Below are 17,061 nucleotides of genomic sequence, written 5' to 3' on the forward strand. Positions count from 1 at the left end.
ACGAAAGCAAGAAATCAAATAGCCACTCAAGAGAAAATAAGTAATTTAAATAAAATTCAAATATTTAACGAAAAATTTTTATTGACCAAAATTGAGGGGCGTTACACCTCAAGCTCAAGCTCAAAACACACCATCAAACTTAAAAGCAAAAGGTATACACCTTTGAACTGTTTTCCTATTTTGATCTCCTGAGGGGAACCAGCAAGGCCCAGGCTGGTAAACAATACCAGTCCTGGCCTTGAACTGGTAAAAATACAACAATCGTATGCGACGATACTTGGGGCACGCCAGTTTCTACATGCCGTACGCCAGTCATGGCAGTACGAGCACAACTGGCGTGGGGATCATGGATCGTCATTTCTTTTGTTTTGTCTTTCTGTCAATCACCCTTGCGTGCTAAACAATCGGTTTGTTGCTTTCTGTATGCTTAGAACTGTTTAGACGTAAAGGTTATTGCCTGCTCTTTGTTTATTCAAAAGGCCTCTGGGATCCTTCTGGTCATGTTCCGGAGCCCAGATGATGCAAAAACCAAGCACTGGATTAGGGTCAAACGGGCGTACGGCAGTCCATGACTGGCGTACAGCAGTAAAGCTAGGATCCAGTGGCTGGCCCTTGCATCTTAGCTTAATCTTGGCCTCCTTCCTGTCCCCACCTTGTTTAGGGGGTTTCTTTTCTATTTTTCATGGCTTCAAGCCGTCTCATCTGTTTGTAAATACATATATCCTGTTTATTTAACTGCATGGTTTGTCCTGGGTGTGCGCTGGTCCTTTTCCAGAGCCCAGAGGGTTGCAAATAAGGACTGTGAAACTAGATGAGTGGAGTAAGCCAGTCTCCCTATGGCGTGCGCAAGTCAAATCAACATGCTGTGGCTCGGCCAGTGCATGCTGGTAGAATTTGCTCATGCCCCTGCGGGGCAGCGTACTGCAATTTGTCCAGTTTGCTCAGTGCTTGTTCTCAATCTATATTTAGCATTGCAATCAAGCCATTCATAAACATTTTGTCACATAATCACAACTTGTTAAAGTTTTAACCCCCATTAACTGTTCCCCCGCCCTAACTGGCTAAAAAATGATCAAATGAGAGAAAAAAAAATGCAAACGTTTTATAAAATGCCCGAGTAGAGACCGATCTCCGGATTGGGCGAGAGGGGTGCCATAAAACCCTTCCCCTCTCGTAACATGGCTCCCGAACCTCAGATATCGAAGGTGACGACGGACCGGTCTATGCCTTTTCAAAATCAAACAAACGTGGCAAACGTTTTCGAGTTCGGTTCCTTGGGTGCTTTCACCGCTAAAACCCGAGTGGCGACTCCGAATCGAGGCGTTTCGCCGCGCTCTTCCAACAAAAGGGGCCGCGCCCGATTTACAAGCAAAATTTCCGAGTAGCGTGCCCACAAGTAGGCCAAAATCCGACACTCTCCTAAGCGACGGAAACTGACTCTTTGAAAAGACAACATAGGTGTATAACGACTTGTATGAACTACCAAAACTGGTACAATTGTCCCGGTATGAAGAAAATACCGAAGAAAAGCTAAAAATACCACAAAAACGGACATAAGACACAAAAGATGACTCGATATGGTCCCGGACTGAAACCGACACCCCCGCATAGTCACATAAGTCCTATGTGTACGGCATTATAAGACTTGGCGAAAGCCCCTGAAACGAGATTTGACCTCCCGTATCCTTGATTTGAGCTTGAAACGAGCCGCCGAGGGTCCGAAATCTTCATCGGGCGTGGCTTTTGAAATCCAACGCCTTGCTACAGTCCCAAATGTCATTTATGACCTGTAGGAATCATTAATTGGCCAAAGCGAGCCCCGGAACTAAAAATGACTATGCGGAGGCAGTAGCTGCTGCTGATTGGTTTCTGGTGAACCTTACTAGCGTACGCCATGAATTTGGCCCCGTACGCCAGTAAGTGGGAGACACGTATACGCCAGTTAGAAACTGGCGTACGCCAGGTTTTTGAGAGCTAGACCCACTTGACTGACCGACTGTCCTTTTTCAGGGGGCTTCTTGTTTTTATCTTCACATGGTTTGAACACGGTTTCTGAGCTCTAAGAAGGCAGAGTCCTTTGCTGTGGTGTAGTTTGAAGGCTAGTATGTTGTCCAAATGAATCATAGGAAATGGAAAGAATGGCCAAGGCCTATAAAGCTGGGATGCATGCATTGTGGCTTTCACGGCTCCATTGCTTCCCCTTTTCTTCAGCATATTCTGTCATTTTCCATGGATAACCCCATCCCAACTTTACTTAGGCCCTGGTTGGAGCAATTTCTGAGCGTTGACTGGCTCAATTTCCAATATCACGGTCTTGCTTTGTTCCGTTTTCTTCGACACGTGCCGCTCCGCCCAGCGCTTCTACGAGCTACCCTCAGATTCTGGGACCCTGAAGTCTACGTCTTTCGCTTTGGCGATGATGAGATGTGTCCGACCGTTGAGAAATTCTAGGCATACCTCCGAACCTACTCGTCCCCTACACTTGTTGTTCCACCTTATCAAGTGAGCATGTCCAAACTGCTAGCCAGCTCGCTCAACATCTCCCGGGGTTTAGCGGACACTATCCTTGAGGGTGGTCAAATGAACATCATGCAGTTGATTGAGATGTACAGTCTAGACGGCGATTTAGATAGCGACAAAGCTCAAGCGTGCCGTCGCTTTGCTTAGTAATCTGCCTGCTTGCCGCCTACCTACTCATTCCTGCCCACGGGCAGGTCAGCCCCTTACTTATGAGTGTTGCTGCCCAGATGGGGGCACGAAAGAACGTGATCCCTTTGGTCTTGGCTGAGACACTCTTGGGTTTGGACCTGGTATACACGAGCTAGTCAGCTGTTTTCAGCGGGAGCCTGCTTTTACTTCAGGTAATCTCACTCAGCTCACCTTTTTCTGGCCTTTCACACATTCTTGTTTTACATCGACGCTCAGCTTAGGCGACTCCCTAGCTCCTTACTTGTCTTTTCGCTCAAGCTTTATCTGACTTCTTATTTGTCTTTTCGCTCATGCAGCTGTGGCTGTCAGACAAACTGAATCTACTACACCCATCAGTGGCGGGTTGGAACCTTTTTCCAAAGAGGATTCATCAAAGGGAGATGCGGTACCTCGACATGGATATAGAAGGTTGGTACGAATTCATGCAGCAAATGCAGCCTGACAAGATCGTCTGGAGGTGCTCCTAGCTGGACCTCCCGGATATGGCTGTTCACTCCAATGGATTCAACAGGATGGTGATTGCAGGAATGCCAAGCTTTACTTTCTATATTTCCGACCGTATCCTTCGCCAACTGGGCACTTCTCAGGAGAATTACCACATCAATATTGGGGACTTCTGTGTCCCGAATTTCAATGCCCAAACACTTAACAGTTACCAGAGGCGCTGGGGCCTTAGAGTCCTTCAGGCTGAGATGCCAGATTTTGCCACAAGGCTAAGGAATCGCTACAGACAGTGGTTGAGAGCGGATGTAAACGCAAGGGAAAACATTAACTGACTCCAGGCCACTTTGCTATGCTTAGAATAAACTGTGAGCCGTTTAGGCATCTTAAGCATTTTGTTCTGTTTTTCATGCTTTAACTGTTTTAAGGCTTTTATGCTCAGCTCATGTATCAAAAAGTAGTAATTTGTAATAAACTCGAAAGACGATGGATTTTCCCTTTTTTTATTTTCTTCAATGCGGCTTTGACTTGTGCTCGACCTTCTAAAACTGCGACATGGACCCGAAAATGTCAACCCTGGATCAAACTTTTGATAGAATATGACTGAATCTCAAGGTGAGATTGTCTACGTATCCCTTTTCAAGGAATCAGGTCAGAACGTAGTTTAGGCAAAAGTTCACTCGTGTATTTTACCTCTCCTTTTACGCTCTAACTTTTGCCTAGAACTACTTTTTCAGGTTTTCGGCCTAGCGAGCTTTTGACTTTCGCCTATTTACTTGCCTAGAACCGCCTCCTTAGGTTTTCGGTCTGGCAGGCTGCTCTAACTTTTGCTTGGAATCGCCCACCCTTGTGGTTTTCGACCCAACGAGCATCTCTCAGGGATAGTAATGCTTCAGTTGATCCAGGTTGACCAGTGTGTTGAATTCGTTACTGTCGAGGTCGATGAGCTTAGCAGCACCCCTGGATAGGATGGTCTTGATGATGTAAGGCCCGGATCGCTTCGGCCTGAACTTCCCACGGGGATCAAACACTGGGGCACGGATTTCTTTTGTGACCATGTCTCCTTCGACTAAACTCCTAGATTTCACCTTTTTGTTGAACGCGCGAGCAATTCGACGCTGATACCCTTGAACATGATACAAGGCTCGGAGCCTTCTTTCATCAAACAACATTAGTTCGACAAACCTCCCGCTTAACCATTCAGATTCCTCGAGACCACTTTTCAACCATGATTCTAAGTGACGGGACCTCAAGCTCGATAGGAAGCACTGCCTCCATCCCATAGACCAAAGAAAAAGGAGTCGCACCAGTTGAAGTACGGATAGATGTTCGATACCCCCAAAGGGCGAAAGGCGCTGCTCATGCCAATCCCTTGCGGACTCGGCGGCTTTCTTGATGATCATCTCAGCATTCTTATTTGCGGCCTCGACCGCTCCATTCGTTTGTGGGCGATAGGTCGTCGAATGATGGATCTTGATGCCGAATTCCTCAAAAAGCTCCAGAACCCTTCCTTTGAAATGACTTCCGTTATCCGACACAAATGCCTGAGGAACTCCGTACCGATAGATGATGTTCTTTCAAATGAATTGAGCAACCTGAACCGTTGTCAGGGTCTTGTAGGATTCAGCCTCGACCCATTTGGTGAAGTAGTCTATCGCCACCAGTATGAACTTATGGCCGTTTGAAGCAGACGGCCTGATCATCCTAATAACATCGATGCCCTAGACAGAGAAAGGCCATGGTGAAGTCATGCCATACAATTTAGACGGAGGGACATGTTGCAGGTTTGCGTGTATTTGACATTTGTAACAGCGCCGTACGTAGTCGATGCATTGCGATTCCATCGTAGACCAGTAATAACCCTGCCTAAGGATCTTCCTAACGAGCATGACGTCGCTCATATGAGGTCCCAGACTCCCTTGTGAATCTCTTCCATTATCCTTGTTGATTTGACACCGTTGACACAGATCTGATGCATCCCACAGTGAGACCTTCGATACAATTTCCCTCCATAGATGATGTACTGAGAAGCTAACCTTCGTAAAGCAATCCGATCCTTCTTCGTGGCCCCGGCACGAAATTCCTCGTGCTCCATAAAGTTCCAAATGTCATGGTACCAGGGTAGGCCATCATCGACATCATCAATGGCGTTGACGTACTCATAAGCAGGCAAATCCCTCTGCTCAATCACAATCGGCCGCAGCTTAACGCCTATTGGAAGTTCGATCATTGAAGCCAAAGTTGCCAAAGCATCGGCGAACTGATTCTTCAAGCGTTGGACATGGGTGAAAGTCACCTTATTGAAGCGAGGAATCAGTTCTTCCAAATTTTGGTGATAAGGCTTCAGCTTTTCCTCACGAACCCCCCAATCTCCATTGGCTTGGGAGACCACCAAGTTTGAATCTCCAATTACTTCGAGCTTCTCGACCCCTAAAGCCATAGCAGCTTCCATCCCGACGATGCAGGCCTCGTACTCAGCTTGATTATTGGTAACATCGAAATTCAGCTTGAAAGCGAGTGGAATGTGAGCGCCGGCGAGCGTGATCAACAACACTCCGATCCCAAACCCCTTTTGGTTAGCAGCTCCATCAAAATAGAGCGTCCATACTTCCTCGACCACCGTCAGCACCTCCTCGTCAGGGAAAGTGAAATCCACGTCTTCTAGGCCGTCGATGGGGTGATCGGCCAAAAATTCGGCCACGGCACGCTCGTTACAGACTTTCTCGTGACGTGTTGGAGTTTGAACTCAGTCAGCAGAAGCAACCAACGTGCTAGCTTATAAGTGAGCGCGGTTTTCTTGAACAAATACTTGATAGGATCCATCCGAGAAATCAGTCTCACCGAATAGGCTAGCATGTAGTGTCTAAGCTTTTTGGTAATCCAAACTAGCGCCCAACACGTCTTTTCCAGAGCGGTATAGCGCTCCTCAAACCCCACCATTTTCTTGCCCAGATAGTAAACAGCTTTCTCGACCCCATTGCTCCCTTCCTGCGCTAGTAGACATCCCATGGCTGTTGGAGAGATTGACAGATAAAGAATCAATGGTCGGCCTGGCGCAGGCGGCATTAGTACCGGCGGGCTCTGTAAATACCTCTGAATAGATTCTAAGGCGACCTGACATTTCTCTGTCCATTCGAACGGGACCCCTTTTTTGAGCAAATGGAATAACGGCTCGGAGGTTAGAGTTAGCTTGGAGATGAATCTACTGATAAACTGGACCTTCCCTAGAAAGCTTTTTACGCCTTTCTCGGACTTTGGTGGCTCCATTTCGAGAATCGCCTTGATTTTGGAAGGATCCACTTCGATTCCCCTTGCGGTGATCAGAAATCCTAGCATCTTGCCTGCCGTGACTCCGAATGTGCACTTTTGTGGGTTTAATCGTATGTTGTACCTGCGAAGCCTTTCAAGAAACTGCCTGAGTGAAGGGAGATAGTCTTTTTCCTCCTTTGCCTTCACAATCATGTCGTCGACATAGATCTCAACGGTCTTATGGATAAAGTCGTGAAACAAGGTCGTCTAGGCCCTTTGGAAAGTACATCCGGCATTCTTCAGCCCAAATGCCATCTTCACATAGCAATAAGTGCCCCACTCCGTGACAAATGTTGTTTTCTCTTGGTCCTCGGGCGCCACAGAGATCTGGTTGTACCCTGAGAATCCGTCGACGAAAGAGAGCAAGGCATGCCCCGCTGTGTTGTCCACAATCACGTCAATGTGTGGCAAGGGAAAACTATCTTTGGGGCTTGCTTTGTTTAAGTCCCTGAAGTCGACGCAGACTTGGATTCTCCCATCCTTCTTGGGGACAGGCACGATGTTGGCGACCCATTTGGGGTACTCTGCGATCCTTATGAATCCTGCGTCAATCTACTTGGTAACCTCCTCTTTGATTTTCTGAATCCAATCCGGCCTCATCCTGCGGAGTTTCTGTTTGACAGGGACAACCCCGGGCTCTAACGGGATTCGATGCTGTACTATTTCGGGATCGATGCGGCATATCCTTGTGGGACCATGCAAAAATCTCGGAGCATTCTTTGAGAAGCTCGATTGTTCCAGTGTGATTTTCCGGGGACAGATTTGCACCAATTTGCATCATGCGGGGGTCATCCTCGTCTTTCAAGTTTATAAAAATTATTTCTTCTTTTAGAGGCTGAGCACGCCTTTCGTCTTCCTTTTGGATGAGGGAACGCAACTCAATCGGGATGTTTCCGTCAAAGTTTGTTCCTTCATCATCAGGGTCGACACAGTTTATATAGAAGCTAGCAAAGTAGTCAGAAGCAGGATCATGCATTTCATAAAGCCCAGCAGGGTTGCCAAGTATAAACGACTCAAACTCAAAGTAAAAGCTACGGCGTGGAGGGCCAAGAGGCACAAACTCCGACTCTAAGCTAGACTTAGACTCGACAAACTCTGTGTCAGACTCAGATACATCGTCAATGCATGTCAAGCGTGGAGTGAAAATGCAGTTATTAATACTTCCCTTCACCTCCACGATGAGAGAGATAGGATCCTCGAGAACATCTGATGAGTCGGGCCCAAGCATCAGCACTTCAACTTCTTCACCCTTGCCAACCAAACCTACTTGGGAGAACAACATCTCTAGATTTCCCTGATCGAAAGCCCCTAGCCAGTCAGTCTTTTCCTTGATCCGACCTAGCTGTTTCTTAAATTCCCCCTTAGCGAGCACCTCTTCGGCTATCTCCTCTTCACCATTGGACCAGGTGTCTGCAATAAAGATTTCGAAGCCTAGCAGCCAAGTGCAAGTCTCTGGATCCCAAAATGGCTCTATCTGTCCTGAGTAAGCAGAGCCTCCTCCTTCCCGAACAAAATAACTACCGGGGTTACCAAAAAGGGTTCGAGGTTTTCCCGTGTCTTTCCTTTTTTTGGCGTCTTTGGCCGATAGAGTGTAACCCAAACCAAAGCGGCTTTCAGTGAAAAAAAAGGCAGGGAACTCAGCAATCCCTTGTTGGTTGATCCCGAGTCCTAAGCCAGACATGAATGACATTTTCCTCATCATCTCGAGGACAGTTGAATTTATGGTAAAATCATCATCCATGGCGATGGCGAGGACTGAGCCCGACGTGTCAAAAGAAAAACCTCCAAAGTCTGAGTCTTATTCCCTTTGCATAATTCCCAAAATAGGCATTCCATCATCCGCGATCGGGCGGATCCCAGAATCGCCCCAGATCGTCAAAGTCCCGGTAGGGAGCCCCAGCATGACCTTTTGATGGAGAGTTGAAGGCACCGCCATGATGTCGGCCCTATGAAGCCATGGCCTGCCCAGTAGCAGGTTAAAGGTAGCAGGGACATCAACGACGTGGAATTCCACATCCATTTCAAAGCCCTCAGTATTGAGTTTCAGAATCAGAGTCCCTTCCACCGCACGGCGAGTGCTGTCATATGCTTTGACGGTAAAATTGGAGGGTGTTAAGTCATTCTTTGTAAGCCCTAAGCGGTAGGCAACCCTCATTGGGCAAACATTGATGGCAGAACCATTGTCGATTAGCACAGTTGGCACCCAATGTCCCCGGCACTTGACAGTGATGTTCGATGGGTAGATCCCTTTCGGTAAACGTGACGGAGTGCTTAGTGAGGAGCGGTAGTACAAGGGCGATCATGGCCTCGGGGGTAATGTCAGTTGGTACCGTGAGCCGAGCCAATGCCAAGGACAGCTTTTCGCGGTGCTCATTTGACAATGATATCAAATCCCAGATAGTCACAGCGGCCGAGATTCGTTCGAGCTGTTTCAGAATAGCATCTTCTTCGGGAACCCCACTTGGAAAGACCGGATCATTCCTTTGAGCGAGAAGAGCGGTGGTCTTCTGAGCAAGGGGATTGGACGAGCTTCCAGCCTGGAGATTAGACGGCTAGAATACTCAGCCGCTCCTTGTGACGTTGGCAACATCCCACCAGGAAGAAGAGTCAACAAAATCCCACAGATCGGCTGGCACCTCTTCCAACTTGCGCTTTCTTTTGTCTGTTGATGCAACTATTGCGGTCGAGTCTGGCCCCAGAGCTGAGTCCCATTCCAAATCTTCCATCACTAATCCCTCCCAAAAAGTAGGATCCTGCGCAACATCTTCCTCAAAGGGTGCCCCCGGGTTGGTGACAAACGGAACGTCCCAGAATCCTCCATCGACAAGGGCAGTGTTGACAGTCCACACTTCGTTTCCCATGTTCAGATCGACAATATTGTCCACATCCCAAATATCGGCAGGCGGTAGAGTTTTGATGGTTTCCTCTGCATCCCAAAGGTCAGCAGGAGGTGCATCCAAACCCATGATCGAGCAGTCATCCCCGGGAGCAGAAATAATAGGGCGAGGTTGTTCCACAGAGACAATGTCGAGAGTAGGGTCAAACTCATGGATGCGGCGGTCGACTGTGCCAGCAATCGAATTCACCAAAGGCAACAGGGAGCCGAGTGGGCGACGGATGGACACGATCTCCCCTTCTTAATAGTAATCCCAGTATTCCTCACTGATATCATTTTGGTCCAAATCATCCTCGAGACCTTGACCTATTTACCATCCATTAGGTTATGGATCCCATACGTATTCTTCAGCTTCTACCTCAACTTGGTCTAGCTCAGGCTGGTAGAAGAGTGTGAACAAACAGAGACCGTCCAGAGGGTCAGCCTGAGCCATATTCCATTCTCCTTCCCACTGGTTTAGCCACATCTGATTGACTTAAGGGTGTGCGGGAAACCCCATGTTGTACTGCTCGATCCAATCAGTACAAAGCTCCTCCCATTCCCTAGCCTTGTCTTCCATGGCCCATCCGGCTATCATCATGTTAACACTTGGCTCAGAAGGAAAGGGTACGATTGGTCTAGGTTTACTGGCTGAGGTAATATGGTCGGTGGGGTTGAATATGGTGGAGCTGAGAGTTATCTGGTTTACTTGAGGGTTGGAGTCGTATTTAGGCAAGGAATTGGTAATGATGTTGGGTTTAGTAGGTGGAGTTGGAAGGGTACCATTGTCCACCAAATCTTGTATTGCATGACGAAGGCGATAACAAGAGTCAGTGTAATGGCCAGGCATCTGGTGGTATGCACAGAAAGCATTGGGGTTATGACTGGGGGGTGGATTTTGAGGAAGCGGAGTTGGGGCTAAAGGCCTGAGGTGTCCGATTTTGACTAGCTTCTCCAATACCGAGGAAAGTGAAACCTCGAAATTGGCAAAGTTACTGGGTTGGTTGCTATTTCGGGGTCTCTGAGGGGTTTGAACTTGGTTGACATCGGCGATGTGACTGGAGCTTTGGGCAAAGGCATTGCTAGCAGAAGTTGTGTTGGCATAACTGTTGCCACCAAATAGAGCAGTGCTATTTCCATTGTACGCACGGGGTTTTGACTTTGAAGCTGAGGTAGAAAAGGAAGTGTCACTTCTGGGTAGAACACCGGTTTGGAGAGCTTCTTCGATAGCCAGCCTGGAGTCGTAGAAAGTCTTGAAGTTCACTCCTTGAACCAACACGAGGTTTTTAGCAAAGTCCAGCTGCAGATTGCGGGAAATGATGCGGATTTGGTCCTTCTCGCTCGGGCGATCGGGCATGAGAGCCGTTTTGGCCCTCCATCTCTGGATAAAGTCTGCGAAAGACTCCTTTGCATTCATCTTAGTTGATTCCAACTCCCGGGTGGTCATCTTGAGCTGGGCATTGTAGCTGTACTGAGCGTTGAAGGCAGTGCCGATGTCTTCTCATGTCCGTCTTTTGGAAATGTCGAGTGATAAGAACCACTAGAAGGCGAGGCCGGTAAGGGTTTGCGAAAACAGCTGAGCCATTGTGTCTTCCTCGACACCATGTAGCTTCATTGCACCATGATAAGCCAATAGGTGAGTTTTCGGATCTCCGGTCCCGTCGAACTTTGCAAAGTCAGGCATCTTGAATCGATTGGGCAACCTGGCGTTCGGGAATAGGCAAAGGCGATCCATGTCTAGCACTCCTGCCCCTTTGCTTTCAGACTTAGCGACTGCTTCTTCCAATTTTGCCATTTTGGCGATAAACTCTGCCATTTTCGGGCTTGGAGCAAGATTTTCGATCAGAGGGACCTTTTCGGCAGCGATTTTCCGCTCTCGCCTTTCACCGCCTTCCCCTCCTACTACAAGAGGAAGTCGTTCTTCGATTAGGGTGCGGAGATTGGCCATAGAGGCGTCGGCCTGGTCGGCCCTTTGCTGCATGATGGCTAGGTTGTGCTGGAGATCCGCCAATACAGTAGCGAGATTCGGGGGTGGGACATCTGCCATGGCTAGAGCCTCTGCCTTAACAAGTTTTGGCAACGCAGGCAGAGATGGAGTAGACGGAGAGGACTCGTGCGGAGTAGTTGGTGGCGGATCCTCCCTTGACAAGGTGTAAATCAAAGCTTCCGTTGTAATCGACTGAGAGACAAACCCCGAATCAAATCTTCAGAAGGACCCAACGGACGATCCCAAGTAGGTTTGGCTCTTGATTTCAGACCCTTGCTTTGACATCGGCATGACTAGGCAGCAAAGTACAAGAACTCAGTGATAGCCTGCAATTATTTTATTTGAAAGAATCGAAAAGAATGGAAAATGAGCATGCCAAACGTCGTCGGTGTCCTTCTAGACTCTAGAGCTAGAGAGAGCCTGCCTTACGACACTCGGACATTTGCCATAGAATCCTTGAATTTTCTTTTCGATGGTGTATCTTTGATTAAATCGACTGTCGCTAAGAGATGCCAAAACAGCCTAAGCCTTTGACTTTTTCACTCTCAAAGTTTCAAAGTTTGAGCTCGGAACAACTCGGTGTAGATGGCGTGATACCGTAACCGAAGTGGCGTAAATAGCACTGTGCCGGAGCCTGAGCGATGTAAGTGATTAGCACTTTTAACCTGAGTGGTGTAAGTATCACAACATTCTCTCTGTTGTTCCTAGTTTTTCAGCTTGAAACCTCGATCGGGCGTTAGATAAAGACTTAGAAAGTATTGATTTCCCGAAGCCTCATTGATTAAGGACTTGAAAACTTTTGGTAACGTGCAACATCGAGATGCACGACTCGTCATCGGTCCAAGGCAACGTCGAACGGGCGCAAGACAGACTCGACAAAAAACATCCTAAAAGCTGCCTTAGCATGCTCCTACGCAAAACGGTCATGAATGTATGTACATGCATGCGATAAGGAAAGCAGTAACACGTAGACAATAAATGGGGGTTAGATGCAAATAATCCTACCCTGCGGGTTCCTATCATAGGTTGAAAAGTTCTAGTGCTTTGTAAGCGTGTAGAGGCCGGTTTTGGTTTAAGGGGGTTCCTCTGACTAGAGCCGCGGTATACCTCCCACTGCGACGCGTATAGCAAAGCAATGGTCGAATGGTATTACGACTCATCATCGTCTAAGGTTGTTGGGCGTTCGAGGACCCCGGGCTTCAGTAAACTGTGCCGGTTACCCAAAACACCTTAACGGGGCTAGCCAACATCGATGCGAATGGAGAATGCCAAAGAATGATAGAATGAGAGAGAAACACAACGTTTTTGAAAAATGCCCTTTTGAATTTGGCTCACTTTTATTAATCAATACTTGGAGAAATTACATAAGTGAACAATAGTAAAAGCCCTAGTTTGGATTGGTCGGATGCTGAAATCTTGTTACGTTAATATTCCGTTCTTCAACAGCGCGAAGCGTACTATTTTGACAGACTTTTGAAAAATTGTTCAATTATGTACTAATTGCCAAATACCAATCAATACAATGAGTCCCCAACGGAGTCGCCACTGTGGGCACGCGCCCTAAAATTTTCGATTTTTGTTCTTTAAAAGATCCGGTGCGGCCCTCTTTGAAAAACGCAGCGAAATGCTTCGATTCAGAGTCGCCACTCGGGTTTTAGCGGTGAAATACCCAAGGAACCGAACTTGAAATGTTTTGGTACGTTGTTTGATTTTGAAAAGGCATAGACCGGTCCGTCCTCACCTTCGACATTTGAGGTTCGAGAGCCAGGTTACGAGAGGAAAAGGGTTTTATGGCACCCCTCTCGCCCAATCCGGAGATCGATCTTTCCTCAGGCATTTTATAAAACTTTTGCTTTTTTCTCTCATTGATCATTTTTCAGCCAATTAGGGCGGGAGAACAGTTAATCGGGATTAAAACTGTGACAAGTTGCAATTATGTGACAAAATATTTTATGGATGATTGATTAAGCTAATGAATATAGATTGAGAACAAGCACCTGTGAGCATTTAAACAAACTGGAATACGCTGCTCAAAGGTGGCGTACACGCAGAACCTGGCAGCATGCACTGGCCATGCCACTACATGCCATCACAACCTGCGTGCGCCAGCTTATCACTGGCGTACTTCAGTAGGTTCAAGCCACTATTCTTGCTCTCAACGATCCCCACGCCAGTAGTGCACGCACTGCCATTACTGGCATACGGCTTGCATACTGACGTGCGCCATTACTCACCATACACGATTGTTATATTTTACCAGTTTAGGGCTAGGACTAGTATTGATTACTAGCCTAGACCTTACTGGTTCCCCTTAGGGGTCGAAAATGGAAGGAACCACAAAGGTGGTATACCTTTGGTTGGGATGAATGGATGACTTGAGTTTTGGTTTGGGGAGGTAGAGATTGGATGATGACAATGTGGGGTGTATAGCAGTGGAGTGTGTGAGTGAAAACTCCTTTCCTTTCTCTTTCAATGGAGGAGAAGAGAGAGCAAAAGGAGGAAAAGGGCTTTGGGCTCTTAAATGTTGTTAACCCCTTGCAAATGAATGCGGGGGGGGGGTTTATGCATAGAGGGAATGGACTGAGGAGAAGGGGCTGATCAGTTGGGTTAGGTTAGGAGAGAGCTTCCCATGCATTAAATGCATGGGACTTGGCTTGATGGAAGGTGTAGGAGAGAGGGGGAACGTCCCTACCGAGTGTAATCATCAGGGGGACTATTGCCCACGTCAGGGTGGCACAAAAGTCTCGTCCATGTGGCTGAATAAAGTTGATTTGACTGGGCTTGGCTGGCGTGCGCCTTTTTTGGGCCTGCGTGCGCCAGTGATAACTGAGTCAACGGTCGATGACCGACACGTGGCAGTTGACTGGCGCACGCCAAGAGAACACTGGCGTAAGCAAGTAGGGTTTTGCTGGGGCCATCTGGCTCGAAGGGTTTGAGGATGGAATTCGAAAGGGTTTAAATGAGAAATGTCCAAATCTCAAAGCTCAAGACCTGGCATCGACCTTGGAATGTTCTCGACCTTTAATTATCATTGGGGCAACAAAAAGACCGTAAGCAAGCTGGTCTGGACAGTCCAAAATAGGGTGTCTACACAACCCAACCAAGCTGCTCGCTACCTCCACCCACGACCAGACAATAGCACCCCGATTGTTGATCAAACTTCTCCAATCACCACCATGCCTCCACAGGCCATCCCAACAGGAAAAAATTGACGCAGCGATCAAACAACCAGCCATTGCCGCGGGTGCTCACCAAGCCGTTAAGCAAAAACCGTGGCACTCAGCAATAACCAAAGCGGGAGCTATGCCACCCGTGCCGCCCAACCACCCGAACTCTTTGCCGTTAGGCAAAAAAGGAGTCCCAGGAGAACAAACCGGACTAGACATCAAGGAGAGGACTCATGGTCGAGAAACGGGGCACAACATAAGGAGCATAGAGAGATGAAACCACCAGTAGGGTATGGGATACAAAATAATACAGAAGGGATAGAGAGAGGAAAGGGGGAACGAAGATCCATACCAGCCACCAACCTCGTCGATCACCCTTGCACGGCCACCGTGAAGCTACAACAAATCGGCTCCTTAAAATGACCAAGGGAAGCGGACAAAGAGATCTGAACCAGCATAAACCACCGGAGCCACCATCGCTGCCTAATATGTTGCCATTCATTTTGAATAGGAAAAGGAAGGCGGAGAGGATCAAAGAAGGGGAATACGGAGGGTTGAGAGAGAATGAGGAAGGAAAGACAGAAAGAGAAGGAGAACGAAGAGGGAGAAGAGAGGGGGAGGGGGAAACGGCTAGCGGCGGACGCCGCTCCCCACGAGAGAAACCCTAGGGCGGCAACTCTTGGGGATAAGAGATTGGTCACTTTCAATTTTGATGCCAACACCTTCGGAATATTGCAGAGTGATCCACATGGTTGGACCTTTCCAAACAAAATTGACTAAAAGAGGGCATACATCAATGGGCCGGCTGGAGGGTTAGCATAAAATTAATATGTTAATAACCAAGGGGGGTTTGAAGTCTCTCTCCATAGACTTGAACCCCAAAACTTGCAGAGTGATCCACGTGACTGGACCTTTTCAAGCAAAAAATAAAAGACTAAAGATGGTATACATTAGTGGAGAGTTAGCGAAAAATAAATATGTTAAAGGGAGTTTGAAGTCTTTCCATAGATTGACTCGAACCTTAACTCCCATTGCAAGATAAGAAGTATAATCAGATGGATTAATAGCCACATCGAGATAAAGATTTATTAGTGGTAGTGAAATGATGACCTTATATTTCAATAGATTATCACTTTTCAAGTCCAACTACTTGGATACTTTCATGTGTTTCGTAATTATTAACCTAGATAGGAAGATAATGGTCACTTTCAATTTTGATGCCTACACCTTTGAAATACTGCAGAGTGATCACGTCACTAGACCTTTCCAAACAAAAAAGACTAAAGAGGGCATACATGGATTAGTGGAAAATTAATATGTCAACAACCCAATGAGGTTCGAAATCTTTCCATAAAGTCAAACCCTAGACCTCCGCTTACAAAATAAAAGATACAATTAGATGGATTAAGAACCACATCTAGACAGAAGGTTAATGGTAGTGAAATGATGGCCTTATATTTCAATAGATTATCACTCCACAAGTCCAATTACTTTGGTACATTCTTGTGTTTTATTGACCTAGAAAGATAATGGCCACTTTGAATTTTGATGCCTACACATTTGGAATATTGCAGAGTGATCAACGTGGTTGGACCTTTCCAAACAAAAAAGACTAAGGGGGGTAAAAAAGAAAAGAAAAGAAGTCGTTATCTAAAAATGAACTATTCCGGTTATTTTTGGACCATAGATGAGCTATCTATGCACGCTTCTAACATTGAAAAAATTGAAGTTGTTCTGGCTAATTTCTTGTGAATGATATGGAAATAAAAATAGTAATCACATCACACGGCACACACGTGAAGTCATTACTCATGGGAATGACGTATAGGTGACTCTTGAGAGTTGTGAACCGCGCGGTTAAGGTTTTCAGGCCGTGAAAAGTGAAAACAATAACTACCTCCTCCGTTATTACGTATCAGGCCTCTCGTGTTTTGATATTATAAACTGGTCCTTCAATCCTCCTCTATAAATGATAGGACCTCAATTTCTAATCTCATTCAACCAAAAAGAGCTTCAACTCCCATTGTAAGTTGTAAAAAGTGAAGAGAAACATTATAAGAAATATTTTTCTAAAATTTAATTGGTTCATTAAGCTCAATCCCTTGATAAATAGTCTTCGAAAAAACGCTATATTTTACGTATAGTGTTTTGCCATTTGCTATATTTATTTACCAATGGCCAATATTTGGCTAATTACCTTTAGGAAAAAACTCCATGCCACATATTTCGAGATCACCTTCGATTAAACAAAGATAATAGTCATAGACAAATAGTGCCACTCTTGTCCATGAAAATTACTCAAAAACTAAATGCAAAATGGATGTGATTGTTTTAGTCCGTCATTTGTGAGGGATCTCGAGGTTGGTTTCTTACATGGTAATGTCATGACGTCACGGAAATGAGGAATAGATGACCTCACGAGGAAGAAAAGTTTGAAGGCAGCGAAAGAACGACCTCATCAATGGGTGTCGACATAATCAATGGGTGTCGACATCATATATTGATTGCTCTGAATGACCTTTTTAGGGTACATATATATTTCAGCGAAACAGTTGTGTGATATTGCTATCGCA

This window comes from Rhododendron vialii, chromosome 5a, assembly GCF_030253575.1.
Source record: "Rhododendron vialii isolate Sample 1 chromosome 5a, ASM3025357v1".
NCBI classification, from domain to species: Eukaryota; Viridiplantae; Streptophyta; class Magnoliopsida; order Ericales; family Ericaceae; genus Rhododendron; species Rhododendron vialii.